The sequence below is a fragment of the Periophthalmus magnuspinnatus genome, chromosome 6 (genome assembly GCF_009829125.3).
Source record: "Periophthalmus magnuspinnatus isolate fPerMag1 chromosome 6, fPerMag1.2.pri, whole genome shotgun sequence".
NCBI classification, from domain to species: Eukaryota; Metazoa; Chordata; class Actinopteri; order Gobiiformes; family Gobiidae; genus Periophthalmus; species Periophthalmus magnuspinnatus.
This window is the reverse complement of record NC_047131.1, coordinates 26,496,216-26,509,164: the sequence shown is the minus strand read 5'-3', so window position 1 is coordinate 26,509,164 and position 12,949 is coordinate 26,496,216. Positions and strand designations below refer to the sequence as shown.

At 39.1% G+C, this 12,949-nt stretch overlaps 1 protein-coding gene across 2 annotated transcripts in view; it reads right to left on the bottom strand.

Moving 5' to 3' along the window:
* The window catches only part of cdh13 (cadherin 13, H-cadherin (heart)), a 334,193-nt gene that overhangs the window by 57,155 nt on the left and 264,089 nt on the right, over window positions 1–12,949 (bottom strand). The window lies entirely within an intron of this gene.

Sequence of the window (12,949 nt, the reverse complement as noted above, 5' to 3'; positions counted from 1 at the left end):
CATTTTCATAAATTAGCAAGCTTGAGTAACATGACACACAAAAAGTTATTATGATAATAAGAGTGCAAAATAGCACCTCTTTGCATCAGTTGAGAACCATAGCCCAGTAATTAACAGCAAGAAAAGCTATTTGCCTCTGCTTGGGAGCACAGCACCCCTCTCCTGCTCCTCTGGCATCTTTTAAATTGTTTTAATTATTTCCTGGCAAACTCACGCTATGACTAAACACTCCCCCGATCCCTTCGTTATGTTTTCTTTCACTCTTCCTATCTCCTCCTTCACTATTAGCCTGGCAGGGCTTCCGTCAGCTGCACAAATAAGAAATACATCTGAACATCTGATTGGTCTAATCAACCCTGCACTTTACAGAGACCGAGAAAGGCACTCAAGTGTATTCAAGTATTTAGAATCTTGACGTCAACATATATGCACTCACTGTAGTGGAAATAAAGACTTTTGCAAGAGATATATCATGTTTGTTTGTGTAGTGTCGGATTATTATTGTGTTTTATTTTTGTTAAATTAATACATGAGCTGTGGTTAGTCTGGAGATACAAAGACTCTGTGGATGAAACAAGCATCCAATATTAAAAAACAAAACAAAAACATTTACAGTGCTTATGATGGGTTCTCGTGTTTTTTCTAATTATTAGTGTGTTTGGTTTGATAGTACCTGTGCTAAATATTTATCATAGTTTTACATCAGTCAAGTGTCTGTGTAAAAAGGTTGAGGAGAAAAGTACAAAAATACAGGAAGTAGACAATTTATACACAAGGAAGGCATTTTCCTGGCAATCTGACAACCATTGTGCAATTTAGACAAGTGTAGGCCCTTGTTAACATTATTGTTGCTAGGTAACAGTCATAGAATTACTTATACATATGTCGTATCTGCTGCCCTGTTCAACCAGGAAATACAATTATAAATCTGACCTAGATTTTTTTTAAAAAGAAGAAAAAACTAGTCAAGTTTTTTGGTAAAATCTTAAATATAATGATGTTATATGGCTGTGTCTGAATGTCCACACTTTTCTCTACTTAGGGCACTATTTAGGGGTCACGCCATTTGTAATAGTGTCTGAATGTCCAGTGAGGGAAAAGTAGTGCACTCAAAACTTCCCACAATGCACCTTGAAAAGTAATGGGCATCATTGGTTACTAGACTGGTCAGTGTAGACCACAATGCATTGCAAAGAACAGCGGAAAGCGACAAGTCTTTAACTGGACACCACACGACTGAATGAAAGTAGAGAGAAGTGCTGTTTTTTTTGCACTGCTGATCTCTGATTATGAATAAGTCACTCTTAAATAAACACTTGCTAGCGTTAGCAGTGTACCTTAGCTTGAGGTGTTAAAAGATTGATAATAGCACACGTTAGCAGACTTCTTTCACTCATATGGCAGAGTCACATGACCTAAAAGTAGTAATCTGTGTGTCCGAATTGCTCTGTGCTAAAAAGTGCAGGCCTATGTAGTGAGTGAGGGGTTAGGTACAAGGGTGGCCATTCAAACACAGCCTAGGTTTTCATGAAATGCGTAATCCAACCTGTCACGTGCACTTTAAACTGCTGCAGCCACTGGGAAATCCCATTCAGCACCATGGACAGCTCCCGTACACTTCCCACATGTTTTCTCTTGCTCAGCATTGAACACATTTGTTGGAATATTGGGTCACCATAAAACACGATAATAATCCCAGCTTTAATCTTCAGTCGTTGTTGTGTAACCAAACGTGTGTAGACAGATGTAATGTTTGTGGGATTACAATAACAAGCTGTGTCTGTGTTGTTAGAAGATTATCCTCTCTTATCAGCCCAGCTTGTTTACAATCATTAGCAAGTTTGTACTGTCCATAATAGATGTTATTGGCCCTTGGTGAATTAACTAAATGACTGCACTCATGTAAGAACACATAAAAGTGACTGCTAGAATTTGTCACACGGCCTCATTTGCATTTTCTAATTCACAATTTTGCTACAACTATTCTGCTTTGCTGTGCTGTAAAAATGGAATAGAAAACAATAATAATACTTTAGTGGACTATACAGTGGGATTCAGATACACAGATACATTCAGATCATGTGACTCTGGCATCTGGGGGGGGAAAAAAAGACGGCTAAACACAAATAAAACTTGATTTCTGTCTTAAATAATGATGAAATTACACTGGCAGACTCATAATAACACACATTTTTGTCAAGCTGGATCTCACGTATTGAATTATTCAGATCTTTGCCCGAGACGTGGATATTATTAAGATGTCTGCGTGATCCCTCAGTCGTCCAGGTATGAGACATAGCAAAAGAAATGTTCAATTCTGTCAACTGGATGAAAGTTTTCAAGTGAAGACGTGTCACCTTTGCACTGGCTTATTTAATTGTGTTTTATTCATAATCACGGGACAACAGTGCAATAAACTAATGTTTCTATCTGCTTTCATTCAGTCATGTTGTGTCTAGTTAAAGACTTGCCGTTGTCCGATGTTGTTTTTCTGACTCACATTAGGGTATTTGGTCTGGCACTAGTTTACAAAGTGCATTACGGGACATTTTGCACTACTGACCCCTAAATAGTGCCATACGTAGGCAATAGAGTCGCAATTTGGACACAGCCTTGGTTTTTGGTTCGACACTTGACCAATCCACGTCTGTGTGTTTGTGGTTGTGTAAAAGTGACCTTATTCTACTGTCTTATTTATTGTTTTATTTGTTGCTGTACATTTCTGTATGATGGATATAATGGATATAAACCAACTTCCACTCAACTTCTTCAGCTTCACCTGCAGCTCACCCCCGTCTCTCGCTCCATCCCTCCGTCCATCCGTCTGCCTCCCTCCGTTTCCCTCTACCTCTTCTCTTTTACCTTCTCACTCAAAGCACCCACAGTTCTCACAGCAGACATCCCATCTCCTCGTTCTCCCCACTTTTAAGTCCCTTCGCTTTTAACTTGAATATGACCAGAGTGAGCACCCAGTGTAGACAGGCATCTGGTGAATAATGGATGATTGGACTTTTCTAAATTCTCTATTTTCAAAGAGGGAGAGTAGAAAACAACTTAAATGTGTTTGGTAGGACAGGGGGAGGGGGGGAGTCTGCCTGGATGCAGCCTGTCGACCTCTCAGTTCCGGCTAAATGCACAGGCGAGGTAGTGTGGTATATAAACTCACTCATACTTCAACAGAAAGTGAATCTGCGGGTGTCCACATGGTAATGGAAAATGCAACAGGGAATACTAAAACAACACAGAAACTTTAAAAACTTTCATTATTTGGCTACCTACAGCAACAAAATAGGTCTTAATATAGATTTTAATGTGCAATACTGTAACTGTCATCCACGGCATGCATTTTTAACATTGACAGATGAGATTCCCAGTGCAACTTGTTATTTAAAAATGCACTATATAAACACATAACTTTTCTGATTTAGGATCTGCCAACTGTTTGTCTCCATGGAGATGTTATTGCTTTGCCTGGAGTATTCCCCAGAACGGCATGGATACGTACGTGGAGGTACATAATCCCACCAGGAGAAATTACAAACCATCTGTCAACCATGGTTACGGTACGAATGCATGTTGAGCTATGAAAAATGACTTGTGCTATGAATAAATGTGAAATAGATCAGTTTAATGCTATAATGTGGAGCGATCGAGGTAAAGTATTAACATCGCCATGAAGGTTTTGGATTTGCGTTGTGCACTAAACTCTCCCAAGACTTTAGCACTAAGGGTCTACGCAAAAACGCACGAAGAACCTTTTAACGATTCATTTCTTTTCTCCTCTGTCCTATTTTGAGAACTTTCATTAGATCAGCTGTTCTACGACCGAACGCCACGACGATAATAACTCTAATATGATGAACAGTCTCCTTCAACATCAGGCATCAATTACTGGTGTAAACAGTTACTCACTGGCTGGAGAGAGCCCCTGCACAGAGAATGGAAGCGTATTCAATTAGACAAACTTTCTTAATGACACTTTGGATTATGCACTTCTTCTGTGCCCAGTTCACTGAGCAGAACAGAGAGGAGCTTTAAGACTGGATATAAAACACAGCTGGGTAAACTTCTCTAATTCTGACGCACATTCATCAGTTTGATTGTTGAGGAAAAGTTAAATTATTTCAAAATGGAAATTGAACGTGACATGCAGTGCATACAGTACATTTGCCCGTATTTCACAAAGTCATGTTGAGGACGGCGTGAGGACATTGTGTCTCGAGCTACTTATCTGTGCATTAGTCTCAAAGATTAGCTGTGGGCACATTGAGGATTATGGTGTTTTAATCAGGCTAAAGAAGTAAAATTACCGAGTTGACGCCACGAAGGAGTAATATAAAGAATTACTCAAACATGCAAAAAAATAAACACAACACAACTCTACGTATATAACTTCATAACGTGGTTTAGAACTTTAAGAATAAATACCATGCATTATTGTTATTGGCCTGAAACGAGTTCTTGAGTACATTTACTTTGGTTCCGAGCCACGGCGCTTTTGTGATGTAACCTGCCGCTCCCGTTTTCGCTTTGCCTTTGTTTCTGTGCCTGCAAATTCTGTTGGTGAAAGCCTGGTGATCCTGATTCGCTGCTTACACCCAGACTCTAGCTGGTCGTAGACTCAGCTAGAGTCCGGGCGTTCCTGGGTTGGACAGGAATCTTAGTGCTCCAACGATCCCGCGAGTTCCCTCTGATGGGGCGTGTCCGTTAAAACTCCCAGCGGCTCAGAGTGGCTGGATTATTCTGTTGTCAGCTCCGTCTCTTGTTACTCTTTCATTGTTGCTTGGCTTGCTGCAGTGACTTCTGTAACATTTTTCCTTGAGACACTTTGTTATTGCTTTTATTACAAACTTTGCACAGTTTAAAAATAGTTTGCAATTAGTTAGTTCAATTTAGTTAAGCTTGAATGGTTAATTAGTTTTATTTTTATTTTGATATTTGATAATTAATCCTTTGAAAAATATTATTTATTATCTGTAGAAAATATCAGATTAAAATCTGGAACATTTTTGTGTTATTATTTTTATCAGAAGTCTGTGTAATCACATAGGAAAAGAAAAATTCAGTGTAGTTAGCTCCTCACTTCAGTGCAGTTAGCTCCTCCCTTCAGTGCAGTTACCTCCTCCCTTCAGTGCAGTTATCTCCTCCCTTCAGTGCAGTTACCTCCTCCCTTCAGTGCAGTTACCTCCTCCCTTCAGTGCAGTTATCTCCTCCCTTCAGTGCAGTTACCTCCTCCCTTCAGTGCAGTTACCTCCTCCCTTCAGTGCAGTTACCTCCTCCCTTCAGTGCAGTTACCTCCTCCCTTCAGTGCAGTTATCTCCTCCCTTCAGTGCAGTTACCTCCTCCCTTCAGTGCAGTTACCTCCTCCCTTCAGTGCAGTTAGCTCCTCCCTTCAGATACATATAAGGCAGTGTCCACCAGTGATCTGACCAAAACTGAAGAAGCAGCTTGGATGAGCAGCGAAACTTCTTGTCCAGTTGACAGAATAAATTTGTCTTTTACTCTTATTTTAATCACCTATATGTTTTGTCAAACCATAACATCTGGTTTATTGTTACTTCTCCTCCCAAGATGAACTGGTCGTAACACCGTTTCATGTTTTAGAACTTCAAATGAGGACCGTGTATAAAACTACACATCATATTCCAGCTTGGGTGCTCCCCATAGTGCAATCTAGTGTAGAGCTCCATCTACTGGCAGAAGAGAGAACTACCATGGGGGAAACATATCTAATTACACAATAAGGAAAAGTGTTTTGTGATGATTCAGTATAATAAATATTTATATGGTTGTTTTAGCAAAAATATGAGCCCTTTAAAAGTTATTTTTGCTAAACGTATATATATATATACAGAGTTAAAAGGTTTCTGGATAACATTTGGGACTTCATAATCTGGGTCAGTTTCAATAGAAGTCTTCTGAGCTCTGACAGATAAGATAAATGACTTTATTTTTGTTTTTTGTTTCTTGGGTGACAACAAAAGGTAAATGAAACCGTCTGCCCCACAGCGTTGTTTTAATTAACGCTACTTAACTCTTCAAAAACAGCCTCTTAATAGTTCTGTTCTGTGACTGGCGCAGACGGAGATGTTTCAAACGTGTCTTTTTATCTTCGGGGTTTAATTACAAGATTTCTTCCTGCTCATCATGATGCGTATGAAACAGAATGAGGAAGGGGACTGGAGCAGATCATTAAAGACACACTGACTATTTGAGCTGAACTAAGTCTTGGCTACTTCAAAGTGTTGAGTTAAAGTGCATTGCATCTTATTTATTTTATCAGCTGAAATGTTGCTCCCTCTGAAAAAATGCCCTCTCCACAACCGTAGGGTATAAAGGTAGAGAGAGGCTGACTAATAGCATGGCTAATGAGATAGACCTGTTTTTGCTCGGCTCTGGGCTATAAACATGGCAAGAAAATTGTGTTTTGCCACTTTTATTACAATATGAGCTTCAAACAAATGCATAATGTTTAAATAAGGAGAAAATATGTGTGATAGTATTTGATGTAGGTAAACCTATGAATAAGTATGAAGTATAAGTATGAATAATGTTAGGGTTAGTGCTTGTGTTCCCAACAGCAGCAGGCAAAAAAAAAAAAAAAAAATCTTTGTGATCTCTGAGCGCTACTGCATTGGTGTAACTCGGGTCCACATCTTTCCAAGTTGTTACATAACGAGGCCTCATTAAAATGTACCAGTCCCAGCACACTAGATGCTAAATTGCTTGTTTATAATTCAATTTACGAGTATTATCATTGTGTATTCATCCATGTCAAAAGTCTTTATTCACTTATATTGTGTTATATTGTGCAAGGTGGTAGGGGAGACTGAGTTACACTTTACCTATAGGACCAAGACTCCATCCCCCAACTCACGTGTTGTTTTGTTCTATTTTGTAAAATTAAGCTCAACAATTGTCATAGAACAACTGTAGAAACCTCAAGTATAAGTCATTATTTCCTGTTATGTCCTAAAGCCAACCCCCTTTGCTCCCTTTATTTGGATGTTAATCCGGTGTGAATGAAGCCAGACTCTGCTTGTGGGTCAACTGGTCCACAAATGTCACACATGGCTGATTTGCATAGGTTTAGGGACACAAATGGCCTCTGCAATTATTATAATAAATCACCGGAGAACTCCAGGTAACAATGGCACTGTGCAAATAGGGCTTAGCCGCCTAATACCATTCAAATGTTCCAGAAGTGGACCTGCTCAAGCACATCCAGCAGCTGGCTCCTCGGACTCCCCTGGGCTTTCACAGACTGTTCTGTGGAGAAGGGCTCACAAAAACAACTCCAGACCATGGGCCGATCTACCTGCAGTCAGGCATTTGTATGGACCTCCAGGAGCCTTTCGTGTTACTGTTACTTCTGTAGAGCATTTCTATACTGAAATGTACATTTAGTTATGTAGGACTCCATATTATGCCATATTTTGTAAACATCAAGAAGGATGTTATGACTTAAGAGTATAAGTAATATGAATTAGTTAATACTTCTCAAAATCTCTGAATACTGTAATGATTTGATATTGTGTGTTTAGTTCAGTGTTGACATCTTTTATCAGGGCCCAAGCACGAATGAGCGAGGAGGGCGAGTCAGGCCTATTGTATTTGTACAATTTTGGGAAAAATGGCAAAAATCAAGCAGCAAAGAATAATGTATGGACAGTTAAGTGGTATTGAAAAATAGAGTTCAGTGAGATCTAATTTTGAGAGAAGACGCAAAGAAAAAAATATTGAAAGACGGCTCAGTAATACCACCTCAAAAATCAATTTATATTGCCCACCCCAGTAAAATGTCATCAAAAATAGGTCACATCACAACATATAAAAAATTATATCATGGCCCTGCCCTAAACCCTATAGGAAGTCGGCCATATTGGATCAAACCCGGGATTAACAAAATCACTCATCGTAATCTTTTGACATCTCCAACAGTTTTCTTCAAAAACACTTAAATGTGACCAAAAGACACAAAACCCATGTGCAATAAAAGGTTATCAGTTACATTTAAATAAAATGATAATCTCCTAGGAAAGTCCAACTGCACTTCGCCTGTCCAAAATGACGTCTTTTGTGATACCGCACCAGGTGAGACTGATGAAGCAGAGAGGACAAAGAATCTGATGCAAAAGTAGAGCTTTCTTTAGCTCCTCTGCAGTCTGAGGAGGTTGGTGAGGCTGAAGAAAAAGACATGGAGACCTTAGAGAAGTCTCAAAAACAACTAGAACCTTTAGCAGAAGTTGTAGCACTAGAGAAATCAGGAAATATGGAATGATACCTGCACCATCTGGAATTCCACAGGTACCTGAAGTTAGAAAGAACAATCCCAACCAATCAAAAAGGGAAGGAAGAACAAAAGACAAATAAGGTCACAACCGCCAAACAAACTTCAGCAGAACCTAAACATACAGGGGAAAAAAAACATCTGAAGAGGAGGGAGTACACACTGATATTAGAGAAATTCAAACTGCTCAAGGAGACATCACTAGACCTCAGCTGCAGAAGGTCTTTGAGCATTTAGTAGAGAACCAGAAAAAGTGGAATCTGAAGCCCAAGATGGTGTCCCTGAAACATCTGAAAAAGACCCGACGGAGACTCAGGGAGGGCAGCTGACGCACAAGGAAGACATCCGACACATAAAGACATTTCAGAACATGTTTGTACAGATCTAAACTACATCATTAGCAGTTTTTACGCATAATAAGACAGGAGAACGTGTGGTTTTGTGGAAGAGAGCCCTACAATGTACAAAAAAAGTCTATAGCACCTTGTTAAACTCCTTAACATTTTATTGTTGTGAAAAACTAAACATCGAGAAAGTGATTAATCATGACTAGTCGACTATAAAATAAAATCTCTGTGTAATCCTTCAGTTTTCTAGGTATAACCCATAATAAAAGAAGAAAAGCAAGGGTTGCAAGGGCCCTTTAACTGTGTATAGGTTGTTGCTAACTGCTTTTGTATACGACATTTGGTTTGCGATGCTGACAAGTTCATGTAAAGGTTCTATTCGTTCAGTTACTGGTCTGTTTTGGAGACTGGCTCTAGTGAATTGAGACTGCTGCTGTTGTTTTGCTCTTGTTTTGGTGTGGGTTACGACCTACAGTAGCCCTTGTGTTCAGAAAATAAACAACCAGCAGAAATTCGGCATGTTTCCTTAGACCAGAACACTACAATACTATTTATTATTACTGCACTAGAAATTCAAACTCAGCACCACTTTACCCCATCGTTTCCTTGAGCTCCACTCATAAAAAAGTAATGAGAGTTTGATTAAAACCCTAGATAAGCACTTTCTGTGGCCTCAATAGAAAAGTACAAGTTTGCAAATAGTATATTGACTTTACTGGTTATCTCTGTGCGTTTGTTTATCTCTGACAATCTTTGGTTCTGTTTATGTTAAATTCAATTCCTAGACAATATCGATTTACTGTATAAATTTGATGTCTAAAATCCTCTTGGGCTTTGTGAAACTTGTATTTGTGAATTGTGGATATTGTTAGTCCCTGTGTGTATTTGACAGTTTGTGTTTCAACCTGTATCACCGTTTGACCTCGCCATCCCTCCAGAGACGCACAACAAACAGCTGAGTAGCACTTCACAGACCGACTACCAATAGGGCATCAAACTGTTCCCCTCCACTCCTGCCACTCTTGTTTGCTATTCCCATCACATTCCGCCCAACTCGGTACCTTGACCTGTCGCCGGGTTACTGTCGCTCTGCAATACTTCAAACTCAAAAATGTCATCGCATGAAGTGACAAGCGCGTCAGACGAGATGGAATAAACACAAATGGGCTTCACGCTTGAGAGGGGTAAAAACAAAATGGATAGTTAGGGAAAAAAACAGGTCAGTCATTTGGAGAGATAACACTAAGATGAAAAATAAGGGAAAAAAAACATTGTCTAAGAAGCTCTTGAGGACAAAATAAGTCTGCTGTGTACTGTCTGCGCCTAATTAGAAAGCATTTTAGTGTCTGAGAAACAGGAAGTGTGAAAAACATAATTAGATGGATGATTCGAATGCTTGGAATGTATAAGGCAAGTGAAGAATAACCACAGACTGTATATATAAATGAACACACAGTAGCTGCCACGTTCCAAATAGGAAGTGATCATGGGCGCGATTCTGGCTTCATTGACCCCAATTCGCTTTACGAGCTGTCAGACTTGTCATTTTGGTCTTAAAATGTTCATATTAACCCTTTCTACATGATCCTGGTAGTTTTCTTTCACTATTTTGCCCTTAAATCAAGATAGGAATATTAATAACAGAGCCACCTCCTTTCCCTTGAGGTTGCCCCCCTTAACGTTATTAACAGGCTTGATTGACAGCGTTGCCAAGTGCCCGCTCCCTTCTAAACTAGCGGTGTGGGCGGGAAGGGGCGTTGCCTTCAACAACCTCGCTCCAGATTGGCAAATGTGGAACTCGACTCCAAATTTGCCGCTATAACTGCTAGCCTCTATGAGATTCATTTGACTGGAGCTGAACGCTTAGTCCACTTCTTTATACAGTCTAAGGGAATAACTTTGGACCATGCAGCTATGTTTTTCATGTTTTTAAGTCAACAGTAAAACTCATGTACGGTGCCTTGAAATGTTTGGAAATTTACCATACATAAATAGACTACTCCAAAGTGGGACACCAGATGAGATGGGTATACGTTAGCATGGGTCGTCTCCATGGTGAAAGCATTTTCTGTACATACTCTGAGTACATAATGCGATACAAAGTGGTTTGCAGAGATAGGGGAGCTAAGGAAAAAAAAACAAATGTCTTTCACGGAATGCATTAAAACACCTAAAACACTTACAGCAGTATGTTACAGCAACATGTTAGCATTTGTGTAGGAAAGCTTTATTAGACTATAAAGAAAACTAATTAAAGTCTGATATTATTTTGAATACAATATGAGTATGATTTTTTTTCCCCTGATTTTTAAAAATACTGCTACAAAATGTTTATGATAATCCTAGACTGTGCAGATGCTTTTAAGAGTTCACAGCTTTTGACTAACAAGCTGGTTTATTTACATGACTCTAAGCCTGTAAGGCAATTTAAGGTGACCTTATAAACTTCCAAAGGCTTCACTGGTTTGGCCTCACCTCCTACACAGTATTTACATCCCCTCATTATAAAGCTGGACGCACAGACTGACTGCATTTTACTGCACCATCATTTATCAGTACAGTAAAGAGACGACCCGATGCTTTTTATGTGGCTGGATCATTATCCTTGTCTTTACCTCTAATATCTTTACATAACATACAACAGTGAATTCAGTGTAAAATGAGGCATACATTAAAGAAGACTTATAGTGCTTGTGTCTGCTCTATAGTTATAATCTATGACATCCATGGATCATTATGTTATAATATTATGCGCATTTTAATTATGCTGACTTCTGCGTTAGAAAACTGTGGAGCTCAATGGCAGCTGACATCGCCATCAACAAACAGTCGTGTAGCTGTCGGCACCTCCGATGGATAGCTGCAAATCACACTAGCAAACAGGATTTGAAAAAAATTGTACCAAAATAGCTATGCATCACTGCTGAATCCTACGCGTATCATCATTAAGAAAATAAAATTGGAGAACAAAGTAAGTACAGAGCAGTGGGTGTGTGCTGGTGGCACTGAAAACAGGAGTTGATTGGAAAAATGGTGTCTTGAAAATTAACAATCAAAGATTGCTCAAATGTGCACAAATCACTCCAAAAACAACTTCAGATGGGTAAATAGTGAGGTGAAACAACTATAACATGGTTTAAAGCTCTGAAAAGTCAATTTTGCATAATAGGTTCACTTTAAGACAGAAAATGAATAAATGCAATCATGTGTTTTTCCTTTTTAAAATAGAAGCAGGTGGAAGTTTTATTTATTTATTTATTTTTACTGTGGCACATAGTGTAACTAATAGCCTCCTGAAGTTTATTCTAGTTCTGTAGCAATGTAAAAGTTAATGGGGTGGTGACTTCTCAGTGGTCTAGGGTGAATGGCTTGACTCCAAGCAGTAAATAGCAAATTATATGAGCAATTCTACTCGTCTGTTTGCACACATAGCACAGACAAGTAAGGATAGAGCGCCCAGCGTGTTGAATAGAGAATGAAAAGGAATCAGACCAATGGAGATGTCAACATGGAGGCAAATTAGAGTTTGTGTGTTACACTGGTGTGTGGTACACTGGCACTTCACAATTTTCAATCATTTTTACGAGCTATTTCAGTGAGAGAAATGCCAAAGAGGTATAAGAAACAAATGAATATAGGCTATTAAACAAAATTTAAACATGGCTAACCCATTTCAATCCAGTGATCACAATTGTTACCACCAAAAATGGTCTCCTTTTGAATCTGTGTGTATTTTGTGAAAGAATAAAGGGTTAGAATGAAATATGTACAATGTCACGTGTTACAGTAAACTATCCTATAATATGAGATGGTTATGTAAAAAAGTACAACTTGAGAAGAAGATGATGCCCAGAATTCTCTCAAATAAAAGAGGAGTTATTTAAAGGACAGTCATTTTTGGTACACATCATCTTTAGAGGCTCTAGTAATGACAACACATTCCTAATTATTCCACTTTATTTTGGTGTGAGTTTATGTTGGTGTGAGTTTATTTTGGTGTGAGCGTGGGATGAAAAAGTGTTGCTGGTCACAATTCCACATTTTCTCATCATTATTGATCGGCCTGATATAGACTGTGAGGGGGGACTCTCCAGCGGGTTGTTGAATGCACCATACTGACCTGGTGGAGTCAGGTGATGTCCACTAGCCCCACACTTTCTCCATCACCCTCTGTTATTGAAAAGCTAAGATCACTTAGACACTTAGACTAATAGGGACACGTCTGAAGAACATCCAAGATCATGTAGCGGCATGAGAGACAAGTCTGAGGAACTTCCAAAGTCCTCTAGGATCTACAGAGAGAAATCTGAAG